General features: G+C 40.0%; 1 long non-coding RNA gene across 1 annotated transcript; it reads right to left on the reverse strand.

The window, feature by feature from the left end:
* Positions 1 to 282: 282 nt before the first annotated feature.
* On the reverse strand, positions 283 to 12,113 carry LOC134297386 (uncharacterized). Its single transcript, XR_010004111.1, has 2 exons — positions 12,035 to 12,113; positions 283 to 550 (listed from the first exon to the last, which is right to left on the reverse strand). It is a non-coding gene; the product is annotated as an uncharacterized LOC134297386 (long non-coding RNA).
* Between the last annotated feature and the right edge of the window lie 4,199 nt (positions 12,114 to 16,312).

The following is a 16,312-nucleotide window of genomic DNA, read 5'->3' on the forward strand; positions in this document are numbered from 1 at the left end:
AGCTGGGGCTAACAGTGGAGGCTCAATCTGCTCCCCAGATTTGAACCGCTAACCTTTCAGTCAGCAAGTTCTGCAGCTCAGTGGTTTAATCTGCTGCACCACCAGAGGCTCAGTGGGATAGAAACTATCAAAATAGCCCAGGTTGAATTGCTTCTGTGACGGGGAGTAAGGGGAGTTCCTGTGGTCAGTCCCTTACCAAGCCTTGACATTTCTCTCCCAAAATCATGCTTCATGAGCCTGGCATAGTAATTAATTTAATTTTTTAAAATCATTCAAAATTCCAAAATTTCATAATATCTTTATTTTTTCTGTCTATTTTGCTAGCTTTTTAAATTCTGGACTTCTGCAATGGAGAGTACTGAGATCAGAGGAAAAGCCAGTGTCCCCAGAGTGTTGTCGTTTTCATTGTTCCTTCGCAATGCTTTTCCTGTCTCTTTCCCCATGTAAATGGAGGTCAGGAAGTTAGGAATTGATCAGTTTTTGCTGAGTTCTTTAAGCTTCACAAATAAGTTCCCCACATTGCGGTGCTTTTGTGTGAGGAGTTGGGGGGCTGTAAATTGAAATCAGAAAGAAAGAGGGAGCATGAGCTTTGGTAAATTCTTTTACCTAAATAAAAGCTTTGTGATCCAAGAGACACCCCAGCAAAGCCTGTTCTCCCACCTCCCAGCTGTACAAGGGTACAATTGCAATGGGTGAATTCCACTGGGTTCTGCAAACACAGCACAAGAAACACTTCAAAGGAACTGCCTACTTTCTCCACTTTGCTCCCTTCCTCCATCTCTCTCTCATTTGGAGATCTGAATTTCAAGACATTTCTCTACTGCCAACATAATAAATCAGTGCCTCCCTTCTCCTCCAGAGTAGCAGGATGGGAGGGAGGGAAAAACCCTGGTATCCCTAGAGTCCCCCCCCCCCCAAGCTTTTCCTTAAAAAGAGTGGACAGGAACTGCACTCGCTGGTGTGATGAATTTGAAAATGGATTATTTTGGGAGAAAAGACAAGAAAGAGCAACATGTGATAAGGAATGGCAAATGGAACTATGTGCTTTGCAACACTACAGGACTAAACACCACGGTAATATGATCCTCCCACCCCCATGGGATAAAGTCCTAGGTCAGGTTTTCTTAAAGAGGGAGCTTTAACAAAATCCCCCATTCATATTATATCACTGTAGCTAATGAAGTGGTGAGATGTATTCTAGACTTTATGTTGACATTGAGTTGAATATTGATAACTTGTAGGCAGGTCTCCAAGCCCTTCTGAAGAACATTCATCAATAACACTTAGGAGAGATACCGATCAAGGCTAGACTGACATTTTCACAAAATGCCTCAATAGGAACAATATGAGACTGCCAGCTGCGATGCCCAAGCACACGTCCAATAGAAGCTGTGCTGGTGAGCCATCCACACCACTATTTTCTCCCAAAAGCCAATCCACTAATTACAATGCACATGGTGTTCCATTTTGTACCAGGCAAGGATGACATGATCTACATCTGATGTCACACTGTGTCTTACTTGGCTAAGACATCTGTTTATGTTGCCACTGGAATCAGAAACCTCAACTGTTAAAGTACAGATCTCTCACTGAACCACTCCAAGCTGGACTGCTACAAATATATATCAAACGCCTGGAAACAAGCAGTTGATTATATAGCTAAATGATAATTTCATATATTATGCAAATGCAGAAGTTAGAATCCGATTAAGCATATATCAAACAACTGCACCAATTATGACTTCCCAAAGAGTGTCCTTCAAGGTTGGGAAATCTATGACCCAATGGAAATTGTTGAACAGTCATTAAATTGCTCAACACTTAGTAGAACACAGTTTTTCCATATTTGTCCTTAGGGATGCAAACATTGCCTGTGTTCACATTTAATATTTCAGATATACTCTTAAAACACAAATATGTGTGAAATAGCTTCAGATAACATGTATGAACCAGACCTATCAGATCATGCTTAGCACACAAACAGATTCCCAGAGCATGGAGAAAAACTAGGATCATTGCCATTTTAAAACCTGGGAAAGATGCCTCCAATGCCAGGAACTATCGACCAATCTCCTCCTCATGTCATCTATATAAAGTCTATGAGAGGGTGCTATTAAATCGACTAGGATCTGTTATCGAATCCAAGCTTATTCCACAACAAGCAGGTTTCAGACCAAGGAAAAACTGTACAGGTCAAATTCTTCATCTGACTGAGCATATCGAGGAAGGCTATGAGAAAGGCTGCATTACGGGAACAGTTTTTGTGGACCTTACGGCAGTCTATGACACGGTGCAACATAGAAAAATGCTGCATAAAGTCTACCATATCATCCGGGACTTTGATTTTACAAAAACTGTCCAGACCCTCCTAGAAAACCGCAGCTTCTATGTGGAGTTTCAGGGCAGGAAAAGCAGATGGGGGAGGCAAAAGAATGGTTTACCCCAAGGCAGCGTTATTGCCCCGACCTTATTTAACATCTTCACGAACGATCAGCCACAACCACCACTTACAAAGAGTTTTATATATGCTGATGACAGTTGGAAAGCAACTCACTAATGCCTTGAAAGATCTCTCCAGCTACTACAAAGAGAACCACCTGAAGCCTAACCCTGCCAAGACACAAGTGTGTGCTTTCCACCTACGTAACCGTGAAGCCAACAGGAAACTGAAAGTTACTTGGGAAGGCCAAGAGCTCGAACACTGTTTCCATCCTAAATATCTTGGTGTCACCTTAGATCGAACATTAACATATAGGAAACACTGCATGAACACCAAGCACAAAGTAGCTGCACGCAATAACATCCTGCGGAAACTGACTGGCAGCTCATGGGGTGCAGACCCACAATTAATAAGAACACGTGATATGGTAGACTTTATGCAGCATTTTTCTATGTTGCACCATGTCATAGGCTGGAGCTCTGTAATGCCTCCCCAAACTACAAAGTCCAAAATTGTATAGGATTCAGCCATGGCAGTGGAATGATAGCAGTCTGAAAGGGCCCCAGGCCCTATCCTGCTCACTTGAATAAGTCTAACAACATTTGATGCTTTTCTAAGGGCTGAACACAGTGCAGCATTAAATGTGTCTTTGCATCTAACATTCATGGTTTTTAAATTGCCAAAATTTAGTTAGGCATGTGATAATGCATAAGATCATTATGGGGGTGGGTGCACTGGGCCCATCTACATGGGCCAGATAGATTTATTTGGGGTGAATCAACTCCATAGCACCCACTTAACATATGGGGCCTATTTGCTGTAATATGTCCTTGTCCCACATTTTAAAAGGTCACGGCATACTCTGGAGCTTCCTCTTTGAAAGTAGCTGCCACTATCCTGCTTTGCCCAGGCTCAGACAACCCAGGGACAGGGGTGGCATCTAATTTGCCATGTCATTTTGGGCTTTGCAGTGCCCACCATGTACAAAAATGGCAGGGTTAATTGCTCAGTGGCTGGAGTGATGTTAGCCAGAATAATGAGGTAATTGAAGAGGTAAAGTGAAAGGGACCAATTCCTCCTTTCTCTCTCCCCTCCTCTCTCTCATGTCGCTTCATCACTCTGGCTGTCATCATTACAGGCACTGAGTGGTGACCAGTGCCATTTTCATGCTCAGTTGGCACCATAAAGCACAAATGATTCTAATGGTTGGAACAAGTATTTCCTTCCAATCTAATCCAAGTAATATTTTCAAAGGAGTGCCCCAAAATACAATGAGGGGACAAGGGGGTTAAATTTCTGCTCCATACTTTTTGTAATCACTTTACTTAATAGCAACTCTTCCCTTGCAAAAAGATGAGCTGAGGGTTAAAAAAAGAAATACTAAAACACATATAATAGCACGAACCTAAGTCTTGCTTTCTCCCAGGTTCAACTTCAGATTCCTAAACAGCTGAAGAACATCTATCAAAATGAACTCTGAACTACAAGGCATCCTTTATTTTACAGAATGTGATGTTTGTTCATCATCTGTGAATAATAAGTTGTCTTCCATCAAGAAAGAATCACTGTTTCATCCCACATCTGGAAAGATGTGGCTGAAGAAAATCCAACAATCTTACCAAAGGCACTGAGCAAATTCCTTGTTTATTACAGGAGACAAAATATGAGAGTGGAATATCTGGATATTTGAAACACACACAAAATACATGGGAACAAGCCACATTTGCTTATTAAGAAGCCATTGAAGATTTGGAAGTTATAACATTTATCAACATTTTCTCTTTCCTTTTCTTAGTGCCTTCCTAGTAAATGTTTAGAAAAGACCCCAACCCCATTCCAAATGGTCTCCAATTCTCATGACCTCATTATGTTTCGGATACAAATGCTCACTTGGAACAGAGTTTGGAAAAACGTAAAACTTTTTGGATTAATAGCATGGGTACTAAAAACTTGACTTTTTATGGACTCTCTGGCATATGTAATATACCAGGAACCTTGTAGGGGATTCTGGTTTCTGCAGTTTCAAAAAGGAACTTTCCCACTGTCTACACATGACTACAGTATGATTTCCTTATCCAATGATAGAAAATCCACAGTTTCACTTATTCATATGTCTAAAAATATTTACACCCCTCTTCCAGAAGTATTTGTGGGCCTCTCTAGGTCCTCCAGTGAAATTCTATGGTCTGCTTCTGGCCCAAGTACATTCAGCATATAGGGTTCACAGTTTCATGTATCCGTAGGGGGGCTTAGAACATATCTGTGTGGACACGGGTTGTACAATATTATTAAATGCAATTGAATGTCAATTGAGGATAAGCAATTGTATGGACATGTTTGAAAATGCTTTCACCCAACTGCAATTAGTGGGGGAAATTAACAACAAAAATATATCAAATGTATCAAATCTGACTGCTATATTGCTATATTGATGATGAATTTTAAAATGTGATTCTCACATGATTTATTTGCATAGATGATACTGTTACATTGCGTACTCTGCCAATGTATAAACTAGACTGCATTTCCTGAAATACAATATTTCAAGAAATGTGAAACATTATAACATTATGAAAACATTAGTTTTCTAATAAATCTCAGGCATATGTAAAGTAACAGGAAATTTGAGTGTACAGAATTGTGTGATATAATTGTGTGATGTATTCAAGTTTTGTATTGCCTTAAAAAATGTGTGCTGAATCAATCTTGTTTAATAACAGATGCTAATCATCCCAAGGTCCTTAAGATGCTCCTCAAAGGATATGAACCTTTGATCATTTTAGTTACCCTCCTATAGACACATTCCAGCTGGTTAATTTCTCTTTTAAATTGTGGTGTCCAGAATTGGACACAGTATCCCAGGTGAGGTTTGACCAAAGCAGAAAAGAGTTCTCAACCTGTGGATCCCCAGGTGTTTGGGCCTACAACTTCAGAAATCCCAACCAGGTTACCAGCTGTTAGGATTTCTGAGAGTAGAAGTCTGGGGACCCACAGGTTGAGAACCACTAATCTAAACACTATATTCTTTCTGATGCAGCCCAAAATCCCATTGGCTTTTTTAGCTGCAGCATCACATTGTTTAATAATGTTCAACCTGTTATCCACAAAGCCTCCAAGATCTTTTTTACATGTAATGTTGTCAAGCCAGGCGTCACCCATTCTGTATTTTTGCATTTCATTTTTTCTGCCTTAGTGTAGTATCTTACATTTGTCCTTGTTGAAATTCATTGTGTTAGTTTTGACCCAGTTCTCTAATCTGTTAAGGTCATTTTGAATTTCTTTCTTTTGATTTCTTTCTTAGGATGGAAAATTTTGAAGGGAAAAGTGAAAGAACTGAAATGATTTTTACACACACACACACACATATATATATATTAAAATAACAATACTAGACAGCAATGAGAATTCTAGCATTGTGTGTCTTTCCATAGACATTTGCAGTGCAATTCTATATATGTCTTCCCAGAAATAAATCACACCGACTTCAATTGCTTCAGGTAAATCAGCCAGCTTCATATTTTTCTACATTCCTTTTTCAGAGGCCTCATTCTGAAATAAAATTCTCCCCCATCTTTACAAGCCAAATATAAGAAGTGCAGTTATTCCTATCTTGAGAAAGACCAGGTTGCACCTGTTTGCTATGTAGCTGTTATAGATGGAAATGTAGCTGTCAGGGGGGAAAATAGTCAGCACTCCTAATTCAACATCACAAACATGGCTGAATGCACAGGGATTCAAAGCCAGGTTTTAAGAGCAAAGTATTCAAAGCCCTCCACCTGGATGGATAAATCGCTTTTCTCCCACATTTACTCACCATGTTTATGAATAAATCTGTAGATATTGTTACATTCTTGACACAAATAAAAGAGCTCAATGAAATTTTCATCCAACTCTGATTATACGTAAATGACTAGAAGAATACAGCTTTGATAAATTAAATTCTAGGTTGTGGAATTTCAAGACGGGCATTTATCTGATAGGTTTATTTCGTGTCAAAAGCATTGAATAACAAATACATTTTAAAAAAAGGAAATCACAAGCAACTAAATAGTTTTAGACCAAAAACGGGCAACACCAACCGCATTGTCCGTAGCTTTAAACAACTCCTCCTCCGTGCATGAGGCAGGACATTGTGGGCAAGCATACATATGCGGAGTTGTTTGTTCTGCTCCACAGTCACACAAGGTGGAGGATTCCTCCAGGTAGTGCCACCTTGCCAAGTTGTCTTTTGATCTGCCCACTCCACTTCTGAGTCTGTTCAGGGACTTCCAAGTTGCCCATTCTTGGTTTGCCCCTGGAGGAAGACCCTCATGGGGGGCCATCCAGTTAGAATTGCCAGGTTTAGCTGCCCAGAGGGACACCCTTGCTGTTGCTGGAGGAACATCAAGAGGAGTGGTGGTTCTCATGAAGCCCTTCCTTGATATGCCCATGTGAAGTAGGTGGACATAGCACTAAACGAAACATGCAGAATAATCATAGGATGCCTTAAACCTACACCTGTTGATAAACTCTACAAGTTAGCTGGCACTGCCCCTCCTGATGTGCGACAGGAAGTTGCTGCTAACTGTGAGAGAAATAAGGTCGAACATTGTGAAAGCCACCCACTGCATGACTATCAGCCTCCTCCCACCAGACTCAAATCAAGGAAGGGCTTCATGAGAACCACCACTCCTCTTGATGTTCCTCCAGCAGCAGCAAGGGTGTCTCTCTGGGCAGCTAAACCTGGCAATTCTAACTGGATGGCCCCCCAAGAGGGTCTTCCTCCAGGGGCAAACCAAGAATGGGCAACTTGGAAGTCCCTAAACAGACTCAGAAGCGGAGTGGGCAGATCAAAAGACAACCTGGCAAGATGGCACTACCTGGAAGAATCCTCCACCTTGTGTGACTGTGGAGCAGAACAAACAACTCCGCATATGTATGCTTGCCCACAATGTCCTGACTCATGTACGGAGGAGGAGTTGTTTAAAGCTACGGACAATGTGGTCCCTGTTGCCTGCTTTTGGTCTAAAACTATTTAGCTGCTTGTGATTTCCTTTATTTCATCACTTTTAAATTTATTTATTAGGCAATGCTTTTGACACAAAATAAAAAAGTTGGGAATTCTAAATGCTCCTTTCTACGCTGTACATCCCAAAATGACATATACTAGATCCATGGCAATTAATTAGAATAAATGGACCTTTGAAATCTAATCACACCCCTCCCCTTTGATGAGGGAATAATCCCTCTGACACTAGCAGCATATAGAGAAATCTCTTAGTGTGGCATCACTGCCTATGAGTTTTTGAGTTTGTCTTTCTGTCCACTCCATGCTTTGTTGTTTCCACTGTAAAGTAATAGTTGTTGAAATCTGAAATCTGTCTTTGAGAGAAAGGGCCATGACAAAATTAGAGTTTCTGCCAATCCTGGTAAATCAGACTGAAAACCTACAATCTGTTTCCCTGTTTTAAAGGATAGGGTATAGGAAAATTGCTGTCACGTTTTAGTACTCCTGACTTTCAAGGGCATTCTCTTACAGAAACTGTTTTTTGGGCTTTTTCAGACAGGTGTTTTTAAAAAAGTGGGCAGGGGAACCGAGCTATCCATCAAATAGATTCCAAAAGATAAAAATTTAAGAGCTGCATTTAGTTGTGTGGAATTTGTGGATAGTGGAAAGCTGACAAGAAGCACAGTAAAGGTATTCAAACTGTTAGTAGGATTGAAACAGGTGGTCTATAAAGAAAAAATAGAAGATATGGAGCTATTTTGTTTAGATGATTTGACAAAGACATGGATGACTGAGATTCATAGAATCATGGAGTATATATATATATATATATATATATATATATATATATATATACTAGCTTGGGGACCCGGCGGTGCCCGGGTCATTTGAGAATGGTATTATTTGTCTTTCAATGTTATGTATTGTGTTTGGAGTGGGTGAACTACAATTCCCAGAATCGTGGCTCAATCCTCCGCAAACCCTGCCAGTATGAAAAGTTGGCCATTTTGGGGCCTGTGTAGCAAGTGGTCCAGATCTGTCATTGGCTGGTCATCGCCTGGTTGCAGTACTCTGGATGGGGGTGAATGACTACAACTCCCAGAGTCCCGGGACAATTGCCCAAAAACATCTGTCAGTATCCACAGCAGGCAATGTTCAGTCTGTGTGCCAAGTTTGGTCCAGATCTGTCATTGGCTGGGTTCAGTGATCTTTGGATGCAGGTGAACTACAACTCCCAAAATAAAGGTCCATTTCCAAAAACACCTGCAGTATGTTCAGTTGGTCATGAGGATTCTCTGTGAGAAGTGTGGTCCTGGTGCATTGTCGGTGGGGGTCACTGTTTCTCTGGATGCAGGTGAACTATAACTCCCTTTTCCCCAAACTTGTCCAATATGTTCTATTGGTTATGGGGGCTCTGTGTGGCAAGTTTGGTCCTGGTCCATCATCGGTGGGGTTCGGAGTGGTCATTCATTGCAGGTGAACTATAAATCCCAGTACCTACGACTTCCAAATGTCCAGGCCAATTGCCCTCCAAACCCCCCAGTTTTGAAATCTGGGCATATCAGGTATGCATGGCAAGTTTGGTCTAGAGGCATAATTGTTTGGGTTCATAGTGTTCTGGGTGTAGGTGAACTATAACTCCTTTACATTCCCCAGTAGGAGTCACAGTGCTGTGACTCTGTGCGGGCTGAACTACAACTTCCACTATGTGGCATCAATCCCCCAAACTCCTCCAGTAAATGTAGTTGCAGCTCAGTTTTGCTCTGTTTGTTATGCAGACAGATTTGAAAGGAAAGGGCAGTAGGCGGGGTCATGCAAACTCCACAGAAATGGAGAACCCTGGGATGCCTGCCTGTGGTGCAAGGGCAGTAGGCGGGGTCATGCAAATTTCGTAGCAATGGAGAACCTTGGGGTGCCTGCCTGTGGTGGAAGAAAAAGCTAAATTTAGGCTGAAATGGTCCCCAAATGAAAGCATTCCTTGGGGGTGGGCCGTAGTGCTTGGGGAGGACATTGGCAGGGTTTGGCCTACATGTTCATGGTGCTCGCTGTAACCGCAATGTCAGTGCAAAGAAGTGACTTGCTGGTTTCTCCGGAGTGAGAAGTATAGCCTGTTTGTGGAAGCCAGAGGCTGTCTGTGTGAGCGGATACGTGTACTGCATACACACATACAGGTTTTCGCTTTTATTATGGATTTAGATATAGATATAAAGACCTGTCCCCTTTACACATCCAATAAGCCTCTTATTTATTATAACTTGGGTTTATCCCATAAAACTAATTAGAGGACATTGGTTTTTTTTTTTAAAAAAAATAATTACACCATTGTCTTCAGGGTATTCAAAAGAGATTGGACACCTCCATAGAAGGTAAAAGGCTACTTGTTGTACTATTCTAAGTATTAGAGCTTACTCAAATGTTTTTTGAGTACCAATTGAAGGGGAACAGCACAAGAAAGGTCTTGTGTCCTATTGTAGACTTCCCAAGAGTCACATGTGAATTAGGATGATGGAGTATATCACAGAACTCCATAGGTGTATCGTATGATCCAGCAAAAATCTTCTTATAAGTCTTATATGTTGTGCAAACTCTCTTTCTAGAGTTCAGTTCTGGGTAAATGCAGAAAGAAAGAATCCCATTGAAGAAAGGATCCCATTTAATTATTAACTTTAGAGGGAGCCAACCCAAGGAAAGGATGGCATGCCTACATTTGGTATGCAAAGAGAACAACAGAAAAGGGTTTCAGGAACAATTTCATCCATGCTTCCCTAATTAAGGTGTGGGAAAATACAAAGGGAAACTCTACACAAAAACGCCCCTATGGATATCTCCCGTGGAAGCGTTTCAAAGGAGAAAGTTAAGAGGAGAAATTTGGCCAAGATACAAATATGTCTTAAGAAAATAAAAAGGTAATTACGGTCTTAAAAATCAGGAAGAAATCTGCCAAAAATTTAAAAACATTGGCTGGTTCCAATATATGCAATTGAAAGACTACTTCAATATAGATAGAAAATTGGGTTTTGAGGAGACTGAATCATTCTGAGATAAAATTATGCAATTAGAAAACAAAATTATTACTAAAATTTATAAAAAGCTATTAGAAGCGGATCTAATAAAAGACTGTATGGTCAAATGGGCCCAAAATTTAGGGAAACCAATTAAAATAAATGAATGGGAGAAAGCATGGAATTATAGGCTAAAATTCACCTATGCAGCAGATATGAAAGAGAATTGGATAAAAATGTTTTATAGGTGGTATCTAACCCCACAAAAAATATCAAAATTTTACAAAAATTCATCAAATAAATGTTGGAAATGCGGGGAACAGGAAGGGACCTTCTTCCACAATTGGTGGACTTGTGGGAAAGCAAAAACATTTTGGAAAGAAATCCACCAAGAGATACAAAAATGACTGCAAATTAAGATTAAATTAGACCCTAAATACTTCCTTCTAGGTATGATGGATATGGAAAATGATAAGAACAAAGAAACTTTATTCTATTACCTAGCAACAGCTGCCAGAATGATTTATGCCAGACAACGGAGAGAGAAAGGAACCCCAGAAATTGACTCTTGGATAAACAAAGTACTAGAAATTATGAATATAGACAAATTAACATATTTATTATCTAACGATCAGGGCAGACCAAAAAAGCAAACGAATTGGGAACCTGTTAAGAGTTATCTAAAGGAGAAGAAATTTAAAATTCTAATTTAAAGGCACAACAGAAGAATTCTGAGAAGAAGAACAACTCCGATATGAGAAAGAAGGCAACACCTGCGATAATACAGAAAAATTGACTTGAGATGAAATGAACTTTATACACTCTCACCCCATGCAAACGGATGGAAGTCTTTTTATTATCACTACTATTTTTCTTTTCTTTCCATTCACCATAATAAGGGATATTAATATATATATCCTTTATATTTCTTTTTCTTTTCTTTTCTTTTCTTTTCTTTTCTTTTTAATCATACAATTCTATTTCTTACTTTTTTCTTTTTTCTTTTTTTTCACACCATGTACATTATATGTTTTTTCCACATCCCAACCCCTACCTTACCTTACCTCCCTCCATTTCCCTCCCTCCCAAGTCTCCTCCACCCCTATTTTCTCTTATCCCCAACCCCCTCCCCGGCCTATCACAGTCCTTGTTAGTGTTTATGTTTTTACTTTTGTTTGGTCTGTTCAAGTCTATGTCTATGTTTGTGGCTCACAATTTTGGAAAACAATAAAAATTAATACAAGAAGAAGAAGAAGAAGAAAGAATCCCATTTCAAAGATATTGAAAAAAATAAAAGATTTCAGACATGTTTGAAGTGACCATGCTTTCCCATACATACATGCTAGGTCATTGCCATCTTTTGAGGAAACAGTTTCTTAGATCATGTCTAGAGTGACTGGTAATTCTGGGCCCTGGAAATGGTCACATGCATCCTCCTGAACCAAACAAAACTGTGGATTGGAGTCTGCACGGTCCCACTGTACCATCACCTCATCTTCCATGTTGCCATTTCTGCTTCCAGACAGCCACAGAGCTCCTGGACATTGTGGGACATCAGCAGACACACCTAGATCACCAGAAAGAAAGAGGAAGCCAATTTCTCACCTTCTTGATTGCATTAGTGTCTCCGCTGATTTTAGCACAGGACGTCCATGATGGCTAGGAGTTTATACAATACTCTGCAGCCTGCTGGAAGAGTAGTGGTGGAAACATAGGCATGATTATCCCCTTTTCTCTGTGCTGATGAGCACTGTTATGTAAATAAACAATGTCTGTGCTTTATTATATATGAATAAACAAACATAAGATGTATTTGCACATTTAAATATCATACCTAGGTGCACTTTTATACAAAACATGTATTTTAAATGTATTTTTTCCTTGGATTTGTATTCTTACATAGATTTTGGTACATTTTCAAAGACAAGAATGGAACTGTGAATTCAAAAAAATGTAGAATCCAATGGTTGTTGCGTTCCAACCTGCATGGTACTCCAGAAAATGCAGGAGTTTGATTGAAAATATGCTCCAAAAGAAACCATCAAATATCTGCCATATTTGCAAAAATGTTCTTTGCTCACTTTAGTTGCAGATGTCACCACACATGTATATTTTGAGAATAGTCACATTGCTTTTCAAGTTAGATAGCATTACAGAGGCATCCATATTAGTTTTGCATGAATTCATCCATAAGTCCATTACATTTTTACATTAGTTGGCTCATAGTTTTTTTAAAAAACTGCATGAATGGTTACAATGGATGGAGAATATATTCATTCATAACATGTAAATAATATGTGGTGCACTTCACTTGGCTGAAGCATCAAAGTGAAAGGGGAACATCTGTTGTGGACTGAAAATCTGCATAGATTTCTATAGTGAAAAGAGTTAAAGGTATTAATATGCTACAAGGTACAAAGTGCATATGAATTGTTTTAATGATGTTCTATCCCACCTCAAGCAACAGAGAGAGGCAGGTAATAAATTCATTATTATCATTATCATTATCATTAATTATTGTTGTTAATTTTTATTCATTATCAATAAATAAACCCTGCTTTTCTCCCAGGACTGAGACTCAAAGCAACTCACATTCTTAAAAACTATACCATTATACAAAATATAAATATTAAAATAGAATTAAATGTTACACTTATTAAAACTATTTAGTTTAAAATCACATTAAAGGTATAACTAAAATAATGTTAAAAACAATTCACTGCATGATGCAGCACTCCCTAACTCATTCTTAAAAATATTCTGCTTCAAAAGTATGCTTAAATGAAAAAGTTTTAGCCTGCCACCAGAAAGTCAAGAGGAAGGGGGACATTCTGACTTCCCTAGGAAGGGAGTTCCATAACTCAGGGGTAGCCATCAAGAAAGCTCTCTCTTATGTTCCCACCAAATATGCTCTATTACTGATTATAGAGATGGGAATTATGTAGCTCATAGGCTTCATACGGCCCTATGGAGTTTCATGTGGACTTTCTCCCCAACCCCCTAGAAAATGTTAGTATAATTAGTGCCACTTGAAAATTTGGCTTCCTAATGTCTTCATTTAGGCCTTTAAAACTGAACTACACTGTGTGTCTGCTCTGTATTGATCAGTAGGTTCTTAAACATTCAATGACATCAGACCATTCAATGACATCAGATTAACATAATCAATATCCAAGGTTCACTTGCCTGCACCAAGGGAAAACAAATCTCTCTAGGAATTTCCTAGGTCCTCTAGCGATTCTAGTGTTTCTATGTTACACTTCCCCCAGATCTGTCCTGGTCAGCTCTGAGAGTGAAGGTGAGGAGTTGCTGGAAGGGCCAGAGGTGGAGTTAGAGACCATCTGTTCTCAGCAACTTCCCCAGCCTGATGGCCTCATCAGATGAAGCATCTTTTCCCTGCTCCTCTGCGCTGCTGACACAGAGTCCCCTGGAGCCCATCACATGTTTCAGAGCTACATACAGTAGGACTCTGTGGGTCTCTGTGTTGGCAGTATTGGGTAGCGGAGAGAGACAGAGCCCAGAGGAGTGGAGTGTACACCTGACTCCTGATAGGAAAAGCAAAGAGAAGCTAAAGAGGAAGCAGGGGATGGGGGGGGGGAGTTGTGGGACAGGATGGCATGGATCCTGATGGTAGAGAACATAGTGTGATGGATTCCTACAGTGCCCCATGATTTCCCCCGCTATCCCCTGCTTTACAAAGTGCTATCTGATGAGGTCCATATTGCAGAAAAGGAGCATTCAACGGTAGCCACCACTACCCAGCAGGTGGAGTAAGCAGAAGCCAGTACATAAGCCCAGGCTGATGAAGAATTAAATGCACTGTCCCTTTTATAATACAGACAAGCATGTACTATGGCTTGCACAATTAGCAGAGAGATGGACTCTACACAGGCAACATCTGAGAGCATAGGATAAAAGGAATTCTCAAGGCTTCAGCCTTGTTGAAGGAAACAAGGTTTTTGCTTCATGGTGTGAATCTGAACTCTGGATTTTTGGCTTTGTGGATTCTGGACTGTACTCTGGACTGCTGTATTTTGATTTCTGACTGGGGCTTCTGACTCTGAAGTTTTTGGACTGCTGGCTTTGTTGACATTGGACTGGAATTCTGGTTGGTGTTTGTCCCTGAATAAACTCTGAAACTCTTTTGGTGTGGCCATGGCAACTTGGACTCAGAACCAGGGCTTTGCCTCACTTTCAATGACTTGTGTGTGTATGTACGCTAAAACTACGAGCCTATGAGGACTAGCATTTAGGGCTATTTCTCTTAATACATTGGGGCTTTGAGTCTTCTGTTGCTGGGAAATTTTTTGTTTGTTTAACTGGGACTTGGCATAACATGACAAGAACCATCTTGGACAACGTAGCAAATTATTAGAGATGATAATTCTTTAGGAATGTCTAAGTTCTCCAGCTCAACTCTATGGTATGTGAGAACTTAGGTAATTTAATTGTGTTCAGTAGCATATTTAGTTTCAGGTAAATGAAGTCTGGACAAGGATACATCTCTCATAGGTATGCCATATAATCCAGTTTTAGAATCCATATTATCTGCTTTGAACTGGATTATATGGCAATGTAGACTCATATAATCCAGTTCAGAGCAGATAATCTCGAATCAGAAACTGGATTATATGGCAATGTAGATACAGCCTCAGAAACATCTGACTATGTTCCTATAGAGAGACGCACAATGGTGAATGCATTTTTGGCATCACTCAGGGCCCATCCAAACAGGGCCCATATCCTGGGCCCTCTCTCACTTTTATTGGAGGCATCCAAATGATACCTCCAGGAAAAGAAAGGATTAATTTGAGGAAAAGCAGAAAAGCCATGCTTTATTACAAATTAATTTGATAGCCCATAAGATCAGCAGCTTTGTGAAAGGCCCAGGTCTAATGGGCTATGGGCCCTGTGTGGACAGGCCCACTGGTAGTCCTGGGGCCCAGAGATGTGAGATAGACCTCACCCCCTTCCCAACTCACCCCCTCCCTCCAAATAAAAAGGAAACTCACCAGGAGCCAATAGACCAGTCTTCCTGCCTGATGGAACATACCAATGACACGTGAAAAGAAGGGGGGCAAATTGCTTCTGGTTCCCCCTGTCTTTTGGGGCATAATTGGTGTGTTCCATCAGGCAGGAAGACTGGTCTAATGGCTCCTGGTGAATTTCCTTTTTATTTTTATAGCTTTTTGAGGTTTTTTTTGGATGGCCACATGCCATTACGAAAATATTTGTGATGGCATGTGGACAGCTAACTGGCAAAGACTATTTTCCCCCTAACTACGTAGACTTTAACCTTCTTTGAAGTGAGTTTCTTAAACCCACTCTGAAGTGGGTTTAATATATGTGTGGAATCAGCCTCGGGGATCCTCTGGAGGTTTTAGAGATGATGTCATCATTGCACATCTGGCTACATCTGTTAGGGGTTGGCAGCATGAACATGGTTGGTTTACAGGGTGGCTTGATTGTTGTGGGAGGAAGGAAGAAAATTGCGACTGGTATAATAACAAAAAAAGAGTTGTTGAATTTGGAGAATTTTGTCCATATATATAGAAAGAGAAGTAACTACACTAATCCTTTAGCACTGTTCTACCCTTTCTTTAATGGGTTACTGCTATGCGTACACCATTATGAAAAGCTAATACTATGCGACCTTGTGGATTTTTTAGGTGATGGGGAGGCTGGACTTAAAAAAAACAACAAGCATACAAAGCAAAAACCTTACTGTTATTAGTTTCATTTGCTGGGAAGATTTGTGCCAGCAAAATGCCTATTAATATATGAGATGTCTATTAATGCTGGATTATCTCTGTTTTTTGGCTTGTAGCAATTAACTAAGTTCAAATCCTGCTAAATTCCCTGACTTGAGTAGAATAATAAAAT

The sequence above is a fragment of the Anolis carolinensis genome, chromosome 3 (assembly GCF_035594765.1).
Source record: "Anolis carolinensis isolate JA03-04 chromosome 3, rAnoCar3.1.pri, whole genome shotgun sequence".
Classification (NCBI taxonomy): Eukaryota; Metazoa; Chordata; class Lepidosauria; order Squamata; family Dactyloidae; genus Anolis; species Anolis carolinensis.